Source organism: Macrotis lagotis, chromosome X, assembly GCF_037893015.1.
Source record: "Macrotis lagotis isolate mMagLag1 chromosome X, bilby.v1.9.chrom.fasta, whole genome shotgun sequence".
Taxonomy (NCBI): domain Eukaryota; kingdom Metazoa; phylum Chordata; class Mammalia; order Peramelemorphia; family Peramelidae; genus Macrotis; species Macrotis lagotis.
The window spans coordinates 204,722,765-204,734,932 of record NC_133666.1 but is presented as its reverse complement, the minus strand read 5'-3'; the positions used below and the strand labels follow the sequence as shown (position 1 = coordinate 204,734,932).

General features: G+C 35.1%; 1 protein-coding gene across 4 annotated transcripts in view; it reads left to right on the top strand.

Moving 5' to 3' along the window:
- Positions 1-12,168, top strand: part of TMEM232 (transmembrane protein 232) — a 196,505-nt gene that overhangs the window by 86,932 nt on the left and 97,405 nt on the right. The window lies entirely within an intron of this gene.

The window sequence follows — 12,168 nt, the reverse complement described above, 5'->3', positions numbered from 1 at the left end:
TGTGTATCTCATGACCTTCTCATCATCATACTGTTTCTCATTTACCTAGATGCAAAAAAAAAAAAAACTTCATGTATGTGACTATGTCATTGCAAGTTGAAGAGACAAGGGATGTGAGGGTTATATTGAATTTACTTATATGGGGTATTATACTTGCAAAAAATCAAGATTGTTTAACAAAATGATAAGGAAATTCAGAAGCTGCTAAACAAAAAGCAGGTTTACCAAAAAGATAGTTCATGCATCTCTTAAATGACAATGTTTAACTCCAAGAAAACTAAAATTCAGGTGAATCTTAGATGCAGAATTCTTGGATCAGTAAGAAGGCAGATGAAATTCAGTTTTGCACAGATAGTAACAATTCAGAGTGCTTTTTTGATGCCCTGAGGCTATTTTCCAGACAAAAGACCTTTGGTGCATCTTAGCTACTCAGTGCTGTTAGAGACACATTGATCAATGATAACACAATGATCAATGATAAGAACATAAGCCTAGAGAAATGGGTTGAACTTTTCCAAAGTGTTATCAACAGATCTGCATCATTCAATGTTGAAGACATTGCCTATATAGCTCAGGTTGAAGTCAAGGTCTCTTTAGTCAAATTTCTTAAGAGGAGGTTTTCAATGCCTTTATATTCCCTTCTGTGGCAAAGCCCCTGAATATGATTCCATTCCTTGAGATTTAGAGGGCAACATATCTCTACTGCTCATACAAAAACTGACTGAAATTTTCTTGGTTATATTGCAAAAGGAGGTTATCCTTCAGTAGTTAAATGATGCCTCCATTAACCATTTCTGTAATGGTAAAGGAAATGAATTTGTCATGTGACAATGACAGTGGGAAGAGTTGGTGTCTGTTTCTTTTGGTTATTTCTTTCCCGAATCCTTCTTAATAGACAGATCCCTTATCAAGATGATTATACACCTGAAAGTCAGCTTGACTTCAGAAAGGGCCAAGGAATAATTGACATGGTTTTTGCTCACTAACAACTCCATGAGAGATGTAGGAGCAGAATAAATACACAGAATTTATAGATTTGATCATAGTCTGTCAGTTGTGAGGGCTTATAGAAAATTTTGGCAAAATTAAGTTTCCTTGAGACATTCACCAGTATTATAGGGCAGTTTCATAATGGCTTATTTGCATGGGTTCTAGATATTGGACAATGCTTTCACCCTTTCCCAACCACCAGTGGAGTGAAGCAAGGCTGTGTGCTTATTCCCATTCTTTTTAGCATGATGTTTTCATTAAGAAATCAATGAGAATAAAAACATCAAAGTCAAGAATTGCACTGAGCATAAATTATAAATCTTGAAATTGTTGCAAGTCAAGAGTAAAGTGGAAAGAGAATTAGTGCACTCAATGAAATCTCTGAGGCCAAGATGCAACAAATTATGGACCAATTCTCTGCTATTTGCTTTAATTTTGGCCTAATAATTAACACAAAGAAACACAGGGTCTTCTCAGGCAGCATCACAACACACTTATATGGAACCATCAGTTTTAGCAGATAGAGAAATTTTGAATGCTGTGGATAAGTTCACTTATCTTAGCAGTGTACTTTCCAGGAAACGTCCAGATAGATAATGAAGTTGATATACCATAACTAGCTCAGTTTTGGAGAGCTCTGAAGAAAAGTGTGAGAGAGAAGTATTAGGCTGCCTATCAAACTGAAGGTCAAGAAGTGTTGACCTCATTGTTGTATGCCTGTAAAACCTGGACAATATACTAGTGTCATGCCAGGAAACTGAATTGCTTCCAATTGAATTGATTTAAGAAGACTCTGAAGATCACCTGGCAGGATAAGGTATTTGATCTTGAGATGCTTTCTTGAGGTAAACTCTCAAACATTCAAATTCTGCTTCAGAGAGCACAACTCCTATGGGCTAACCACATTGTTTGAATGCCAAATATACACTTTCCTAAAGATTTATGAATAACTCACACAAGGCAACTGCTCACTTGGAAATCAGAAGAAGCAATTTGTACATCTCTCCACTGAACTTTGGAAGCAATTATGTGTCATGGAAAACATTGGCAAAGGACTGCCCAACATGGATGCCCACATCAAAGAAAGTGCTATGGTATAAAAGTGATACAAAATTAAAATAGCTCCAAAGAAACATGAGGTACACAAATTTAGAGACATCTCCACTTTGAATATTCATTTGGACTGGGTGTATCTAACCTATGGTAGAATCTTTTGAGCTCAGATTGGTCTGATTGGCCACACTGTGCCTTGAATTCCAGCATAGTGATGTCATTTAGGAGCTCATTGACAATGTAGTAAAATAACCACTCATCAATTTTGATCAATACAATGAATAAAGTCAATTTCAAATGACTTATGATGGAAAATCCTACACCGCCTCCAGAGAGAGAAACGATGAACTGAATGCAGTGAAATATATTTTTTCATTTTTCTTTATATTTTCACTATTTTTCTGATGTAAAATTAATTAATTTACATGTATAATTAATATATCGCTCACTTTAGTTACTAGAGGGAGTGAATATGGAATTCAAAATTTTAAATAAACAATGTCAAAAACAAATAATAAGATTGGAAAAAAAGCTCCTCCTCTTTTCTCTTTTGAACATTTGTATTCCTTTTGCTCCTTTTGTTCCAGGATTATTGCCAGGAATGACTTGGGGGCTTGATCGCATATCTTTGAGCATAATTGAGCAAAGGGTCACATATATATTTGTATATATATATATATATATATATATATATATATATATATATATATATATATATATATATATATATATGTTTGTGTGTGTGTGTGTGTGTGTGTGTGTGTGTGTGTGTGTGTTGTGTGTGTGTCCCCTCACCTCCTGAGCAGGGAATTTAGTTTTCTTCTCTGTTTCCCTCTCCTCTGTTTTTCTAGTCCCTTATGTTTTTACATCAGTGCCCAGTACAACATATAGATTAGATCAGTCCTTTAAGAATGATGAGATCACTACTAGGTCTATATCCATAGTAGTTCTTTTTTGTAGTGGCAAAGAATTGGAAATTAAGGGGATGCCCATCAATTGGAGAATGGCTGAACAAGTTATGGAATATGAATACAAGTACTATTATATTATAAAAATCATGAGCAACTGGATTTTAGTGAACAAGGAAAGCATAGCATGAACAGATGCTCAGTGAAGTGAGCAGAATCAAGAGAATATTATACACATTAACAGGAACTCTGTGAGATGATCAACTATGATGGATGAAACTTCCCTTAGCAGTTCCTAGATCAAGGATCATCCTGAGAGACATGCTATGGACAATGCCATCCATCTCCAGAAGAAAAAAAAAACCTTTGGAGTCTGAATGCAGAGTAAAGCAAAAAGTTCACTTTTTAAAACTTCTTTAATATTTTTCCATTCTTATTTTTTTATTTCCCCTTAGTCCTAATTCTTCTTTCACAACATGACTAATATGCAAATATGTTAAATGCCAATGTACATGTACAACTTTTATCAGACCGCTTGCCATCTTGGAGAGGGGGGAAAGGAAAGGAGGAAGGTAGAAAAATGTGGAACTCAAAAATTTGCAAATGGATGAATGGTAAATAATAACCATTACACGTGATTGGAAAAATAAAATATTGATTAAAAAATAGTGAGATCATTTGATATCTACTCTGTATGAAGCCCCTACTCAATAAGAATTAGAGTCAATTACTGAGCTCTTATTACTTGCAGATCATCTTCTTTACATTTTATAGTCTTTAATCTTTGAAATATGCTTTTAATATTCTTAGTAAAGTAATTTAATTGCATGTTGTGGCCTGTGATACTAATAAAAATAACTAATTGTATTTTAACTCCAAACCTGAAATATTGAACTGAATCTGCTTAAATCTGACACACAATAGCAGTTCCTTCTCTCCCAGGTACCTTTACACCAAGGGTTGCTATATCTATATTCCACATAAGCTTCAATTCAAATCCACATGCAGAGTGTGAGCAATCCCCATGCTCCAGACCTTTGATTATGTTCTTTTCTCCATGATAATTAACTTGTATTGTGACTTATTCCCTTAAGGTTTTCCTCTCTTTGGAGGGTAGATAGCTAAATAATCTAAATAATCTGTTCTAACATATATATATATATATATACATATATATATATATATATATATATATATATATATATATTGTGCAAATGGTAACCTAATCCTTCCTAAAATAACTGAATATATTCATGATTATTTTCATGAAATGTATTCATTATACTCTAACTTTTTTCCACAAAGAGATATGGTTGAAAAACTACTATAAGTAAACTTTTTGGTGTGTCACCAAGTCTGAATTCAAAGATTTTCCAACTTAATAAGATATGTACTAAACATTGTTGAATAACTTGAGAGATCCCAGGATCATTTCCATATCATTCCATAATTCCATACCATGAAGAAGTGATAAAATGTACCACTAGTGGACATCCAAGTAAAAATTGTTTTAATTGTATTTTCAAATTGCTTTATTTATACATACTCATGTATTTTTTTAAAAATAAACAAAACAAAATAAAATGTTTAAAACATTATTCCAGTGCTCAACTTGTTGAATTATTTTAAACTTCTAAAGCATATTTTAACATGAATCTGACTTTAACTTTAGTCATAGAAATTCTAGAGCAGAAAAATAAACTGATGGTTTGTAAGCATCTAGCAAGATATGTGATGATCTTCAGAAGGCAGCATGAATTTATTATTTAAAAAAGCCTTTTCTTTCTAAAGTAGGTATATTAAATTGGTATATCAGCGATAATCTATATTTCCCTTAATTTCAGCAAGAAGTTTGAAAATATCTCTAGCAAAATGGCAGAGAAGAAGGAAGCAACATAATCTCAGTTCTCCCTACAACAATTCTTTCAGACATCTATGAAAGAACCAGACAAGAAGCAATCAGGTTATTCAAGGGGAAAATAATAAATGTAAAGGGCAGCTAAGTGATGCAGAGGTTAGAGTACCAGCCCTGGAGTCACAAGGTCCTGAGTTGAAATAAAGCCTCAGAGACATACTGGCTGTGTGACCCTGGCTAAGTCACTTAACTCTTATTCTCACTATTTGCCCTTCATTTTTGAAGAAGACCTCATCAGGAAGGTGATGCCTAGACAAGCTTGTGATTTGATTTGAATGAGGGGCTTCTGTGCTAAGTCATCAGCATCACTCTCTTCTCCTGAGCCATCTGTCCAGTGACCAGATGTGAATCAGGATGACTGGAGATGGCCCTGGATGCGAGGCAGTCAGGATTAAGTGCCTTGCCCAAGATCATACGACTAATAAGGGTCAGTGTCTAAGGATGGATTCAAACTCCTGTCCTGATTCCAAGGCCAGTGCTCTATCCACTACACCAAGTCGCTGCCCTTAGAGAGGGAGAGGGAGAGAGAGAGAGAGAGAGAGAGAGAGAGAGAGAGAGAGAGAGAGAGAGAGAGAGAGAGAGAGAGGAAGGAAGGAAGGAAGGAAGGAAGGAAGGAAGGAAGGAAGGAAGGAAGGAAGGAAGGAAGGAAGATCTAAAGAAAGAAAGAAGAGAACTTCTTGCTAAGGTAACTGCAGGGGTGATTTGAAATTCAATGAATCTAGGAGTTTTTTGGGTAGAATTAAATGTTTAATCAAATATAGCCCATGAATGATGGTATAAACATCCAAATTGTCCTTTGTAGGAAAAAGGTTCCTTACCTCTGATATGGAGGATCACTGCATGACCTCTAGCTGCTTTTCTTGTCAACAGTGTAAATTATTGACAGAAGGGGAGGAAATGAGGGTCCTGCATATGAGTATCTGCAGACTGACTTTATGGAAAAGTACTACAGTCTAAAGGCTACAGAAACATTTTGGTGTGCATAGACTGATTGAACCATTTTAGACTTTTTCCAAATCCTGCTAAACAATCATCCTGTCACGAAGGATGCTGAGCAGATGACCTGAATCTTTCACTCCCATGTGAAGCCTGCCATAATTGACCTCAGCCCAGCAGAAGCAACCCCTGATTAGTCCTTGGATTCACTTAAAATTAAAAAGGACCACAGCACAAATAAGTGATCTTTTGACTACTTGTTTATTTGTTACTTTGCATCCCTGAGGTTGGAAGAACAGGAGATCCCTGCATTTGTTTCTATATGATTCAACAAACCAGCCTAACTTTTATCTAGACCCACTGCTATGTATATGTGCACATGACCCTTTGTCCTTGGGGGAAGGGATGCTCCTGGTGTGCCTAGGGGAAGCCATCCCTGACTTAAGTGATTATTATTTTGCAGTAAATACAACACCAAATTGTACTGCTTTGGACTGGAAGAATAATAAATCCTTACATGTTTTCATTTTTATTGGGAAAAGATCACTAACCTTTTTCAAATTTCACTCCCCTTGAGTTTGCAACATATTGTCTAGTTGCCAGGTCATTGTTATGAGCAAAACAGGACAAAAGGTCAGAAAATGGGATGGCAAAAGGGAAGTAATTCTATCTTATCCCTGAAATGAAATGTTATCATACAGAATTAAAAGGATCTTTTGAGAATTTTTCTTAAGGTCTGGTCCACATGAGTAGATTTTTTTTAGACTAACCCCACAGGGAATTTAATTTCCTGTATATCAGCAACGCTTATTATTGCTTTGGGTTAAGAGAAATTTATGTGGGTTTCCTGCCCACATACACCCTGCCTCCTAGTATACCCTTGCAAGGCAGATGTGTACCTGTGTGGCATAAAAATGCACCAAAAAATATACTCCTCTGAGCAAAAAAAGGAAGTTTATTTACTCAAGAAAAGGGCACACTTCAAGTCTCACAAAGGTAGTGAAGAACAAGGAGCTGCCCCAAGGTGAAAGTCAAGCAAGATTATATGGCCTAGGACATCCCCCCTCCAAAAGCTCCTCTTCCAACCTGATTGGTTAAGGTCTTCAGAGTTACAATCTTTACCTGAAAAATCTACCCAGCAACAAAGAGAAGAATAAAATGTTTTCATAAAATATTACCTCACCATCCATTTGGTGATGGTATCAGAAGATTTCTAATGGCCTTCTGTTAAATGAATTAATCTCTGAGTATGCAAGGTCTTCTTAGTACTTATCATCAAATAAAAGGAGGTAGTCTACTGTTCTCCCAATCTATTATCAAATAGGTGGCTAAGAATGCAAGGTCTCTTCTCTGGAATATTCCACTATTTCCTTCCCTAACAGAATCAATGAAAGGTCTTTCTGGAAATAATCCACTATTTCACTCCCTAGCAGAATCAGGAGGTTGTCCGACTGAGAATGGAAGGCCTCTCTCCCTCTTCTAAGAATAGTCTAAGGGTAATAGTGTCTTTGTTTTAATGATTTTTAAACCTGAGAAGACTTCACTAGGAATGTTCACTCTTAAGAGGGAATATTCCACTCACAGCTATTTAAGTTTCTTCTAGATTTCCTCCTTATGTGGGAGAACCTGTATATTTTTCCCCATCTTTTTGTCTATATATGGGAATGTACATAGTATAGTGCTACTAAATAAAATGAACATTTTGCAAGTATTTGCTAATGATACCATAGTTGCAATGGAAAAAATAAATACTGAGGTCCAGACACTTAGGCCTGGGGCTTTGCAAAAAAGACTGACTTTAGATTTCCCCCTGGCAGAAAAGGAAGTGTTATGTGCATTTTCAGATCAAGAGTACTACACCTGAGTTCTTGAAAACTTCAATAACATTCCACAATGACACTTCTGGTGTAGCGCCAAGATGGTGGCGTGAAGCTAGCGTACTCCTGGAACTTTTCCCAATACAGTGTTAAATGAAGCCTCTACATAGACATTAAAATTATAGATCCCACAAAAAAATGACAAGATCAAAACAAATTTTCAACTGTAGACATGGAGGATCTTCAATGAAGGTCTGTCTCTTTGAGGGGAAAGGGGAAGTAAAATCCAACTAGGCAAGAGAGCAGAAAGCCAGTAGGAGGCTTTAAGCCTCAGTGCAGTCCAGATCCTGACAGATGGACAACAGCGCAGGTCCTGGCAGCTAGATAGAAAGTCATAGAGAGGCTCCCATCCCCAAACTAAGTCTGCAAAGACAGGACTGGGTTGGGAATAAATCATTGCATAAGCAGAGCCTGGACATAATGAAGGAAACAAATCTCTGCATAGTCAAACCTGGGTTTAACAGGCAACATCTTGGCCAGTAATAAGTCAGGTATCAGATCCCAGTCCCAGCACAAAAAGCTTGGATCTATTTTCCCTATACCCTAGGAGCAGAACTCAACAATCAAAATTAAAAAGAGAAATTAAAATTAAAAGACTTCCTACATGGGAATTCTTAACCCCACAGAAGAGCTAAAAAAAAGAATTTAAAATTCAAAGAACAGTAAAAGAAGAAAAATGAGAAAAAGAAATGAGAGCCATGCAGGAAAATTATGAAAAGTTGACTAAAGAAAATTCCTTTAAAAGTAAAAATAATCAATTGGAAAAAGAACATAACTCTTCAAAAAATAAAGTTGACTAACTGGAAAAGAAATGCAACTCATCTAAAACTCAAATCAATCAATTAGAAAGGGAATTCAACTGGCATAAAGTAAAATTAATCAACTGTAAAAGAGAATACAAAAGCTAACTGAAGAAAATAAAACCCTAAAAATTAGAATTGTACAAACAGGAATCAATGAATCTCTGAAATACCAAGATTCCATAAAAATATTCAAAAGGTTGAAAAATTGAAGAAAACATAAAGTACCTTTTAGGAAAAACAAATGACCTGGAAAATAGATGCAGGAGAGATATATTAACAAATTATTGCTTCACCAAAAAACCTAGATCAAAAACAGAGCCTGGAAAATATATTTCAGGAAATGATCAGGGGAAAATTGTACAAATCTGCCAGATCAAGAAGACAAAATATCAATTGAAAGAATATACAAAGGGGCAGCTAGGTGGTGCAGTGGATAGAGCACTAGCTCTGGGGTCAGGAGGATCTGAGTTCAAATTTGACATTAGGCACTTAAAAATTACCTAGCTGTGTGACCTTGGCCAAGTCACTTAACCCCATTGCCTTGCAACCCACGAAAGAAAGAAAGAAAGAAAGAAAGAAAGAAAGAAAGAAAGAAAGAAAGAAAGAAAGAATATACAGAACTCCTCCAAGAATGAGATGCCAGAATAAAAAGTCCAAGTACTATCCTAGCCAAATTCCAGAATTCTAAAATAAAGGAGAAAGTACTGCAAGCAGTCCAAAATAAGCAATTTAAATAAAAAGAAAGTACAATCATACTTACACAGCACATATCAATTTCAACAGTGAAAGTTCATAGGGCCTCTACTAAAGGTATTATGGAGGGAAAAGGACCTTGGATTACAATCAATAATTTACTACCCTACAGAATTCAGCATGTTCTCTCAGGAAAAGATGGATGTTCAACAAAATAGAGGACTTCCAAAATTTCCTAATAAAAAGACCAGAACTGAACAAAGAATTCAGTCTTCAAATACAAGATTCAAGAGATGCAAGAAATGATAAATAGGGGAAACAAAAGCAAAACAAATGTTAGTCAAGAACATTAAATGCTACACAACTCTACAAGAGACGAAAACACTTGTAACTCTTGAGAATTGTATCTCTCAGTTAAGTTAAAGGAGTGAATATAGTTGAAGAGATTGTACTTAGAGAATAGGGGTATGGTTGGTTCTTGATCTTCTGTTGAAGAAGATCAAAATGAAATCACTATGTTTGAGACAAGGAAATTTGACTGTGGCTGATATGACCAATACAAACTCAGAATGCTCTACCATACACAGCCCCCCACCCCCCCATACACACACACACACACAAACATGCACACATACACACACACAGACAATAAATAAAAGAATTCTTTACCACAAACTCTGCCAGGTGAAAAGCTGGGGTGTCTACTTTAAACTTATACATCTCTTGTTTCCTTTGACTACTTTAAGTCTGTGTAGTTCATATAACAGCACAATTTCTAGTGTTAGGCAGTCTTATGCCAATGTCTCTCCCATCTTACAATTGCATATAAATTCTCAAGAGAGATCTTCAGTGTCCCAGTACCTAGAGCACTGAGAGGCTTTATATTTCATTAAATCAGAAATGATTTTAATTTACTAGATACTTATTTAGAGGTTTGTAGTACCATAAGGGAAGAGGATGGGGACCTACTTAGAATGGTTGAACATAAAGAGATTAGGAAGTGATTTTATCTTAATACACACTTTCGATAAAAAGGGTTTAAATTGAACTAAAAGGGTGGTGGGGAATGTTTGGAGAGATTATGTTTGGGTGGATTGTGGATCAATTAACAAATCATAGAAATAATAATTTTATCCAAGAAAATGATAAAGAGACATCATAACAAAATCAATGGGATGCAATGAAAGCAGTTTTATGGGGAAACTTTATATCTCTAAATGTTTATATAAGTAAAATAGAGAAGAAGGAATTCAATAAATTGGATATGTAACTATAAAAGCTAAAAAATAACAAATTAAAGATCCCCAATTAAATACCAAATTAGAAATTCTAGAAATCAAGGGAGAGATTAATAAAATTGTAAGCAAGAAAAGCATAGATCTAATAAATAAAATTAAGAGTTGGTTTTATTAAAAATTAGATAAACAAATTACAGTATATGAATGTTATGGAGTAGTATTTTTCTATAAGAAATCATGAATGATTCTAGAGAAACTTGGAAGGAATTGCAGGAACTGATAGTGAACGAAAGGAGCAGAACCAAAAAAGTTGATCAACCTTGATGGATGTAGCTCCTCTCAGCAGTTCAGAGACTTAGGACAACCCAGGGAGACCTGATAGACAATGTTATCCACAGTGGAAGAAAAACAAAACAAAACAAAGAAAAACCTACAGAATCTGAATGAATACCACTTTAATTTTTTTTTAAATTTTCTCTCTTGTTTTTCTTTCCTATCTCATGGTTTTCTTGTTTTCCCTTAGTCCTAATTTCCTCATACAGTAATGCCTAACCTGTAATCATTTTCAACACAAATGTATATTTACAAGGTTCATAGACTTTGCCATTGAGGGAAAGAGAGTAGGAAGGGAGAGTGGAAGGAAATTATGTTACTTATAAATTTGCATGTGCATGTGGATGAATTTTGAAAAACTTTCATAACATGTATTTGGAAAAATGAAATAAAGTGTCAATTGGGAGAAAAAAAAAACATACCTATATGGACTAGGTTTGGAAAACCTGGAACAAGTTCCAGGAGAATGGAAAGGAACCTGGGTCCTCATGGGAAGATCTAACCTCTTAACTTTTGTCCTAATAGGGATTGTATTCATTTATATTGCATCCCTTGGTCCAAAACACTGATTCCGAAGACAACACCCAAATTATAAGCATCAGGAAATAGGATGATGCAGTTGAGGAGAGAGGAGCAATATATGTCTAATTGTTATGCTGTAACTTGAGCATGAGCACCAAATGGGGGTTGTGCAAAGTAGTTACTTGTGCAGAGTCAGTCTAAGTGACTTCATTTTAAACTTATTTAGATATTGAATACCTTTGGAGCCAGCTTGAATGAGATGATAGTCTGGAAACACTTGTACATATGTATATCATCTCTTATGATATTACAATGAGAAAGGAGCTGAGGAAGCATTAATTCATAATAACACAATCAAAATATATTTGGACTTATATGGAAGTTATTTACTCCTCAATGTAGAAAGCAACAATCACGTGCCACTTGCTACTTTATTGTACGAATAAAGTACTGCATCTAATTTCTTTATTCTGCCTAATTGACCAGGGCATGTCCAAACCAGGATTTTCCCCTAAACAATTTCTTCTTGTAATTGTAAAAGCTTTATTATTCATGTTAATTTATAAATTTTTTTCTTAAAACTTCATTGTTTTTAATGTGCATTTCATTATAGCTTGAAAAAAATGTTGCTCCTTTGTTTTTGATACTACTGTTGATATTGTTAATAATTTTCAAAATGGATTTTTTTAACTCTACTTTTCTTACTATTTTCCCCATTGTGTTAAAGATTTTAATTGATTTGCTAATTCTTTTCAATGATTTTAAATTTATTTGGAGTACATTTACCTTATTTGATTTTTTTTTTAGGTTTTTGCAAGGCAGGTGGAGTTAAGTGGCTTGCTCAAGGCCACAAAGTTAGGTAATTATTAAGTGTCTGAAGCCAGATTTGAACTCAGGTAC